The sequence below is a fragment of the Dermacentor andersoni genome, chromosome 2 (assembly GCF_023375885.2).
Source record: "Dermacentor andersoni chromosome 2, qqDerAnde1_hic_scaffold, whole genome shotgun sequence".
In the NCBI taxonomy this organism is placed as follows: domain Eukaryota; kingdom Metazoa; phylum Arthropoda; class Arachnida; order Ixodida; family Ixodidae; genus Dermacentor; species Dermacentor andersoni.
Window position 1 is genome coordinate 197575950 of NC_092815.1, and position 9038 is coordinate 197584987.

Here is a 9038-nt window from a genome sequence, read left to right on the forward strand (position 1 = left end):
GGTGTCGAATGGCTTCTTGAATCTCCATAGTATACTGGATATTGTTCTGCTGGTAAGTATCAAACATGGACCCTATCTCTAAGCCCTTGAATGGGCTTTCTTCGTGAATATATATGAACAGCCATGAAATGAAATGGTTTTCTTTGCGAATTTCATAATTGAAAGATCGCGAAATTTTGGAAGAGGCGAAATTATAGCTTTTATATATCGGCAAGATAGGTCTGCCTGAGTAGAAGAAGCACATATATTTAGCATTCGTGTGCGTCCTGATGTGTGGATGTGCCTGTATCTTGCTTTCAGTAGTATAATTGCACTGATCTAAGCGCCTTTTCAAGACATTACAACACATATATTCATTGGAAGTTGCGTTAATATCTGCAAAATAAGGCCACCCAGTTATAACTAAGATAGCCAACACTCTCGGGAAAACAGTGATGCAGATCGAATGCACTTCTTGGAATAGAGGTGAGGCGAATTATTTACGCAGTGGTCATGTGTGTCTAATTCAATAGGCAGTGCGAAGGTGACTAATTTATTGCAACGTAATGTTTATACAGGTCGATGAACTCACTCAAGAGTCAGCTAACTAGGGCTCAGACGAACCCGCAAGGCAGTGTTGGTGTGAGCCCGGCTGTGTAGAATTTTTGTAAGCCATAGTGCAAGCAACCTCAGCTCACTAGAACTTTGACGAGTCTGAGAGAAAGTTTCGGTAAGTAAAATTTTTGCGGACCTCAGCCCCGAAGATGATTCAGGAAAAAAAATTATTATGCACTAGACCCTTCTCACAACTGCTAAAGAAATCTTAGTCCAGAGATTATTGGTCAGGAGAGGTGTACGTAGAGAAAAGTCGACGCATGCGTTAACACACTTCAGGCTTTTATGTTCCCCTGTGTAACATATTCCTTGGACCAATGATGGAGCACGCAAACCAGAAGTTTAAAGGAACTGTTGAAATAGGTAGACTCATATAAGCTGGCATAATATTGATGATTTTTTTTGGTTATGCAGAAGAGTAGCGTGGTCAAACAAAGTTTAGCCAGTCAGCATTTAGAGCTTGTATAGGCGCAAAAACGAAAAAGAGACAACCAGAGATGACACCACCGCTACATTTGAAGAAGCTTTATTGTAAGCGAGAACAATATCAACCAGGTGTGTTTAGACGTGGACGTGCAGACGTGGACGGCCTGATTTTAGTCGACATTAGGAGAATAAATTCTAATTCGTGAAGGTGCATGACCTGGGAAGCTGTTTAACACATCACACAGAGATGACACTGACTTTTCAACAAAGGACGAACTCATTTACGTTGATATTTATATACATTTCAGCGCACGACGGGACTGCCGCCCCGAGAACCCGTAGGAAACTAGACACGCGTGACGTTTCGACTGGACGGCCACCACGGGAGAGCGGAAGGCATTAGATACGCATGCGCTTGAAACTCAGAGAAAGAGAGGGCAATGCGAACGTAGAAATAGTCGACGCGGGTTAAAGTGTAGCATCTGCTTTTATCAGCTTAATATCTGATGAGGGTTCTATTTGGCCCCAAGATATTAAACATGTTTGCAAGTTGACAGAGTGTTTAAAGCTTGCTTCACCTCCGCGGCGGGTCGTCCCGGTATTGCACTATCTACAGGAACGGGTTTAAGCAAAATGGTACACTCAGCAACTTAACCGGCGTTGAAACCCTCAGGACAGCAACGGCAGGCACAGACATTCATTCTGGACCGACAACACAAAAAATGCAATATAAAAAAAAGAAAAATGCAACATGAGATAAGACTACAAACCATAAGAAGCCAAGCAATCCGCATTTTACACATGAGCAACAGCAGCAGTGAAAGAAAAAAAAGCTACAAATTCAGTTATTTTCAAATATTGCTGAAGAACTCAAAGAAGTGCGTAACAGGACAGGAAGTGACATCGATGATAAGGCGTAAAAGTGCGTTTAACAGGCATGCTAAACGACGATGTAGCAATTGAAAAGCATAGTTAGTGCGAGGATGTGGCTCATGCCAGCGTTCAGGCGACCTTCTGCTGTATCCTGTTCTGTTTATAGTTAACTACGTTAAGGACGTAACGTATGTATGGTTTTGTTTCTTGTCATTACGATAGGTTAACGACAGCCTGAAATCTAACATAGAGTGCAGCGTGAGCAATTTGAACTGTTTGAAGAGAGGTGCAATACGAGCATCTGCTGAAGCGTTACAGATAGTACAAATTAGTTTTTTAAAGCAAAAATAATTGATTTATGCTGGTAAGAGGCGTCGTATTTCAAACCAGACAGCACTACTGTATGTGACGCAGGAAGAGAGCATTCTAGAATCAAAGTTCGACATGCGTGGCAGCGTTTCCAAATGGACAGCACTCCAAGCCACTTGCGCAAGTTTTCCTGTTGTAAAGAAGTGTCTCTATGACCCGCCGTGGTTGCTCAGTGGCTATGGTGTTAGGCTGCTGAGCACGAGGTCGCGGGACCGAATCCCGGCCACGGCGGTTGCATTTCGATGGGGGCGAAATGCGAAAACACCGGGTACTTAGATTTAGGTGCACGTTAAAGAACCCCAGGTGGTCGAAATTTCCGGAGTCCTCCACTACGGCGTGCCTCATAATCATAAAGTGGTTTTGGCACGTAAAACCCCATAATTTAAGAAAGTGTCTCTATGTGCAGCCGCTTCGCCAACGCGTGGCTCGGCTATGGTCGCGCTGCGGATTTGGGCTGCTTGCCGTTCCTGGTAGCTGTGCCCTTTGCATAACGAGCTGCCAATAAGCCTCTTCTGAATTGATGGAGGTGTTGGTCTTCAAAACCCCGTCGGTTGAAACCCCGGAGCTGCGATGAACAAAGCGCGCCATGGCTTGCCACGACTTGGATGAGCTGTTGGCCCGTCATGACCAACAGCTCATCCCAAACGGCGCCGTCGCAACTGTCTGTCGACTGCACGGGCGTTCCACGACAACGGGACCCCATGATCTTCAGCAGTGCAGATGAAGAAGACGTGGAAGACTGGTTTACGTCATACGATTGGGTAAGCGCGCACAACTATTGCGAAAACCCAGCCAAGTTAACTCACGTCATCTTTTATCTGGCTGGCCTAGCCCAACTCTGGTTTCACAGCCACGAATGTGACGTACCTACATGGTCAGTCTTTAAGACTGCCTTTACGAATGTGATCAACCGCCCCACTGTTCGCAAGCTGCGTGCTGAACGCTTGCGCGCCCGAGCACAGCAGGCGCCTGAAACGTTCGCCAGCTACATTCAACACGTCGTGGACCTTTTAGAGCGAGCCAACGCCGCCGTGCCCGAAGCTGACAGAATTCAGTACATACTGAAAGGCCCTGATGACGGTGCATTCCGGATGCTCCTAGCCAGGAATCCGTTCGGCGATTAAATCATCAGCCTATTCCAAAGCTCTGATGAGTTAGGCAAGCGACACGCTTCGACTCGGCATCCGCTGCGAAGTGACCACTCGTTGGCGAGCCATGACACCATGCATGGCCAATACTGATTCTTTCAGCAGGTGAAGGACTTAGTCCACGAGGAATTTGCCCGCCACCTTTCGTTAGTCACCTTCCCTCAGGAGCCCGCTTCCAGTCTTCCAAACACGCTCGGCACCCTAATTTCCGAAGAGGTCGCTCAAGTTGTCCTTTCTGCAGAACACCAGCCGCCTACAGCCGCAAATCTCAAGACTCCACTGGCAGTATAGCATGTCATACGCCTGTCCCCTATGCGCAAGAAGTCTTACCTGTCGGTCAAGCCTCTTACGTATACGCAGGAATTACGCAGGCCTCCACCGGCGCCTTTCTCGTCCCAGTCCCAACCTGTGCCACCGGAAGCCTATGCTGCATCATGAACCGCAAGAAGGGCTAATCCTTGGAGGACGCCTGACAATTGTCCCATCTGTTATTCGTGCTGCACTGCCGGACACGTCGCTCGCCCGATATTGCCGCCGTCGCCCTCAAGCGTTCGGTGATGCCTCTCGACCGTTCCAGTACGGCAGCCAGCCCTTCCGCCAATACCCCGCTCCTTCCCCTCAACCGTATGGACGTGCTGACCTCCAAGAATCTCCGACGCTTCGCTTGCCATTCCCTCGACGACGCTGACTCTCCCCATTGCGTCGGCGACCCGCAGCATCCGAACAGAAAAACTGAACGTCGCAGTTCAGGAGGCAAGAGCTTCGCCCCATTCGAACTGTCTAACTCCTCGCGCCTGTCCTGTTAACGTGGTCGAAATTTTTAAAGAAGGTGTTCCTACATTCGCTGTTGTGGATACCGGCGCAGCCGTTTCTGTGATAGCCACTAAACTGTGCCGTTCACTGCGCAAGGTGACCACGCCGCTTTCTGGACTGTCGCTTCGTACAGCAAGCGCGCAGCGCGCCAGTCCTCACGCAGCCTCAACTGTACGTGTGCTTATACACGGCATTGTTTATATCGTGGTGTCTATTGTTCTTCCTGCCTGTTCGCCATACATCTTCCTCGGATGGGACTTCTTGTCGCATTATAAAGCTGTAATCGACTGCGTACGTGCGGAAGTGGAATTTTCCCCTCCGAGTGACTCACTATTGCTCGAAGACCGTGATCGCCCTTCTGATCTTGCCGTGCGCGAGGACACGGATATTTCGACTGGCTCCTTCGCCCTCTTACCTGTATCCTGCGATGGCATCACTGACGCAATCGTCCTCTTCACGCCGTCCGCCGTCTTCATGAGCCATAAAAGTCGACCAGTACCCTTCGCAACGCTTGACATCACCGGCAGCTGCAGCAATATAACTTCTACAATCCCCTCTGTGCGCCTATTACGTTGCTCGTTGGTGAATGCCTTGGCTTCGAGGAGCACTTCTACCCTTCGTCTTTAGTGAACGTCCTCGGAGAATCTTGATGTCGACCCCGGCCAAACATCTGCGATTTCGACGCTTCAGAAGACGTTCAGCAATACGTTTTCAAGTGCTATCGCAGATACCCTCACACCTGCCGAATGCGCCGACCTTCTTGATCTCCTACACCACTTTAGAACTTCATTCGACGTTTCACAACTTCAACTGGGCCGCACGTCGGAAGTGCAGCATTACATTGACACCAGTTCGCATCAGCCGTGACGTCAAGGACCATACCGCGTCGTGTCATAACTGCCCAAGTCGAAGATATGCTGCGCCGTGACGTTATTCAACCTCCTCACAGTCCCTGGGCAACGCCTGCCATTCTCATCAGCAAGAAGGACGGGCCCATTTGCTTTTGCGTCGACTACCGCCGGGGTAATAGGTAACTTGTAAGTAAGGTAGTAAGGTAACAGGCTTCAGGGGCGAGAATTTTAGCGTGATGCCTTTCGGCTTTCCTACTCACCTGCTCCGCCTCAGAAATGTTTTGACCTGTCTAACGAACGCTGGCCTCCAACTCAACCTCAAATAGAGCCGCTTCGCCGCTCGGGAGCTCACCATCTTAGGCCACGCTGTGTCCAAGGACAGTGGTTTTGAAGACTAATCCACTTAGAAGACTTAAGTCCCAAGAAAGGGTTTCTGTGCTTGCTGCCAGCCAAGAGCACAATTAGGGAAAGCCACCATAAACTATTTCAAGAATGTTTGAAGCAATCATGAACGAAAGTTCAGGAGATACCCTTGCCTGCATGGACAAAGCTGTGTTCAAGGCACTGAAGCTGCATTTTCTCAGTTATGTTATGTCAACGTTGAACAAGACACACCATGAAGAACTTTTGATAGCCTGCAAATTGAGCGTTTTGGGTGCCATGCAAATGGAACTAGAAACAGGAAAGTTAAGAAAGAAAATTCATCCGTATGTGGTGTAGGTATGAAAACACAACTACTTCTTCGCCTGAAAGGTGCCTGTTATTTTCAAACGCTCCTTGAACCTCAGCACGATAACTTTGTCTCAAGGCATTCAACTATTCCAGCGCAGTCCTTTTTTCAATGTTGAATCTAGGAGTCTGTAGAAGCCTTAGCAAGTAGCATTGAGGCACACTTTTCAGAAGTAGGAAAACATTTTATTTTGAAGTTTTAAGTGGGCATCGAGTGCATCGTGAGTGAGCATCGCCGCGTTACTTCTCCAACTGCGTTCACAATCACGGACCACCATATGGATGCTTTCAGGCAAAGCGGAGATTTCAAGACTTGTCGACTGCCTTTTTAAACAGTTTGTGCTACGACCATTCTTGTTATCTTAGTCTGCACCTGTAATTATGGCAGAAAATAAAGTGAAATCCGAACCGCTCGCTTATGAACTACCGCCAAACATAACGCCGCTAAAGTAGCGCTACAGTTTATGTCCACGCATCGATGATCTTATATATCTTATAACGACAGCAGGTTGAGATCTTTGCGAGACGTTCATGTTAGGAAACGATAGTAGTACACCGAGAGGCAAAGAAGAGAGATATGGACAACGCAAATTCCAAGCTAAATCCCTTCATCAAATCACTGTACTTTTAAACATCCGATGTCTCATGAAAAAATCGCCACGTTGAAATGCAGGACGGACGCATTCCTGAAACGGATTCTATTAACTCTAAAGCTGATTTTTAATGTGTTTTCTAATCCTCTTGGACTGAAAAACTCCCCCACCTTACTTCAATGGTGTGTTTGAAAAATATTGTGAACTATTGAATCATATTTTAATATTTTCTAATGTATTTTTGCCGTATATAAGTCATACGCATTGCTGAAAGCCCTGTAAATCGAGAATAACGAGGATAAAGCTCAAACTTTGTTTTGCTCAAAATTGTCTTCACTATTTAGGTTCCAGGTCTTCGCAAGGCACAGTAACGTCCACAAAAGTAAATTATTGAAATAGTTGGCACCACAGTTAACCTATAGCCTATGCTGTATAGTTAGCCTATACAGTTAACCTGCAGTTTATGATTGAAAAAGCGGAGCTGAACCTTCCACCGAGCTTCAGAAATTGCAGATTAGCAAATTTGCTGGAAACGTTCAAGGCTGCCACTTTCTTGGGATCAGCAGGAGTGTTCTACGTAAAATAATTAGCACCTATCCAACGTAAACATGTTTAAATGTTTGAAGAGCTGCCTGGTCAACAAGGCAGAAGATAGCATGCTCGGCATTTCAGTTACATATGGCAATGACTAAATTACAATTTATTTACTCAAGGAACCCTTTGGAAGAAACTGAGTTACCGTTAACGTTCAGAAGGGCCGACCACTGCAGTTGAAATCAGTGGCTTCAGCCAACGACGTGATTTCTTTGCGACTTTATTTTTATCACGCAATTAGGAACGTTCTAAACCTTGGTGCTTTGGGGGTCAGTCAGGAAGGCTTGACCGCATTATTAACTATTGTAGAAATGTCTTTACCCCAGCAGACCGTGCTTCGCTTTTCCCAAAAACAATCCGGCAGCATAGACACAAGTAATGATTTTGTGGAGCTTACCGGAATTTTTTAGGAGGAACAGCAGATATGACGTTTTCGAAGCAGCTCAGAAAAATTGAACCCTTCAGGGAGAATTCAGGCCCGAGCAAGTGGAATGTGTTTCTCATCAGCTGCTAAGATGATTACAACTTGCGGGCATCGTAAGAAGCTTGCCTTATTTATAACCGACAGAAATGCCCTTTTAACAAGTGCGACAAGAAGATGTTCCCACAAGAGAAAAACAAAGCAAATCTTAAACCAACTAGTAGTTCCTTTCAGCGCAGTATGGCGCAAGGTCTGTTACTGAACACGAACCGAAAACAGTATTGATCCACAACTTTCGATGGAGCTGAATCCGAAGACATACGGATATTTTTGAAACCTGTGTGAACCTCAACCGAACCTGAACGAAAACAAAATTATGTGGGTTACAATTTCGGCAAGAACGGGTTTAAGAATATCAGGCGACAACGAATGCTCAATAGTCAGTACTATTTTTTGAATACCTGCTTCCATCGGCGCACGCTACTAGGAGAATGTTAGGATTAACTGGTTGCATTGCGTGCGAGTATTGAGATTAAAAGCCGTTATGCAGCTTTTATCCTGCCATCCTTACCGCTTATGTACATCAGTGTTGTTATGTATAGTAAATAAACTTCAACTTCAATTCAAAACGATAGACGATGAGTAAGTGCTGGTAACTGCTGCCGTCTCGACAGAGACTCTTGCAATTCCAAAGTTGGTCATACGAGTTGTGTTCTGTGGCCGAGAAGTTGTTTTAGGGAGGACGCCGCAGATTGAAAAATTCTGGTTACTGTACCATTTCTGCTTAGAGTAAACTTTAAATTGAAGATAGATAAACTAGATAAGCACGGAGACCGGAAAAGACGATCTCCTCGAAGAGATAAATCAGCGAGCTTAGCTGCATGGCTTACTGTAACCATAACACTGCAGTTGCTAATCACTCTCGGCACCGTCTCAATGAGAAACAGCGGCTCTAAACACCACGCAAATTTGGCAGTTCTGGCGCGCTATGCTTCAAAGCACGTTTGGTGCTCAGCTTAACAGAGTACAACTCTCTTGGAGTTGTATAAATTGTGAGTGGGTCACATCGAGTGTGTCACATCCCTTTTTCTTCCACCCTTAGCCAGCGCAAGCCTACGCCTCATGCAAGGAAGGTCGACATACAGTTCAGCACAAACCGCCCTTGCTCATTATCTAGAAGCTGCAATGTCTTCACGTTAATAAGAAACATGGTAACCTGTGCGAAATGTCAAGTTCTGGCTTCTTTCCTTGCTACAAGCTAGGCGTTTGAAGCTATGATTGATCTTATACGATGCGTACTCGCGTTGTGACATGTGAAAAGCAAGACACTTCACGCTCATTAGTGATGGTCGTGACAGCCCGCCGCAGACTGGCGCTGGGCAGAAATGAGTGAATGACGTACAAGTCACAAGCGCGATTTCCAGGAATAAGATTTTGCTGGCAACTGCTAAAGTTCAGGCTCACAGTTCATGCCACAACTGCTTCGCACGCTCTCCTATGTATTACCTAAGTCAACGCTCATTTTCACCTAAGAAACGAATCAAAATTTTCGATTGAAATTTCTAGGAGAAATACGCGCTTGTGACTTGTACGTCATTCACTCATTCACTCATGCTTCTGTTCAAAG

General features: G+C 46.2%; 1 pseudogene; it reads left to right on the forward strand.

The window, feature by feature from the left end:
- Window positions 1–1474: 1474 nt before the first annotated feature.
- LOC126527256 (U2 spliceosomal RNA) lies at window positions 1475–1652 on the forward strand (annotated as a pseudogene).
- Window positions 1653–9038: the final 7386 nt, after the last annotated feature.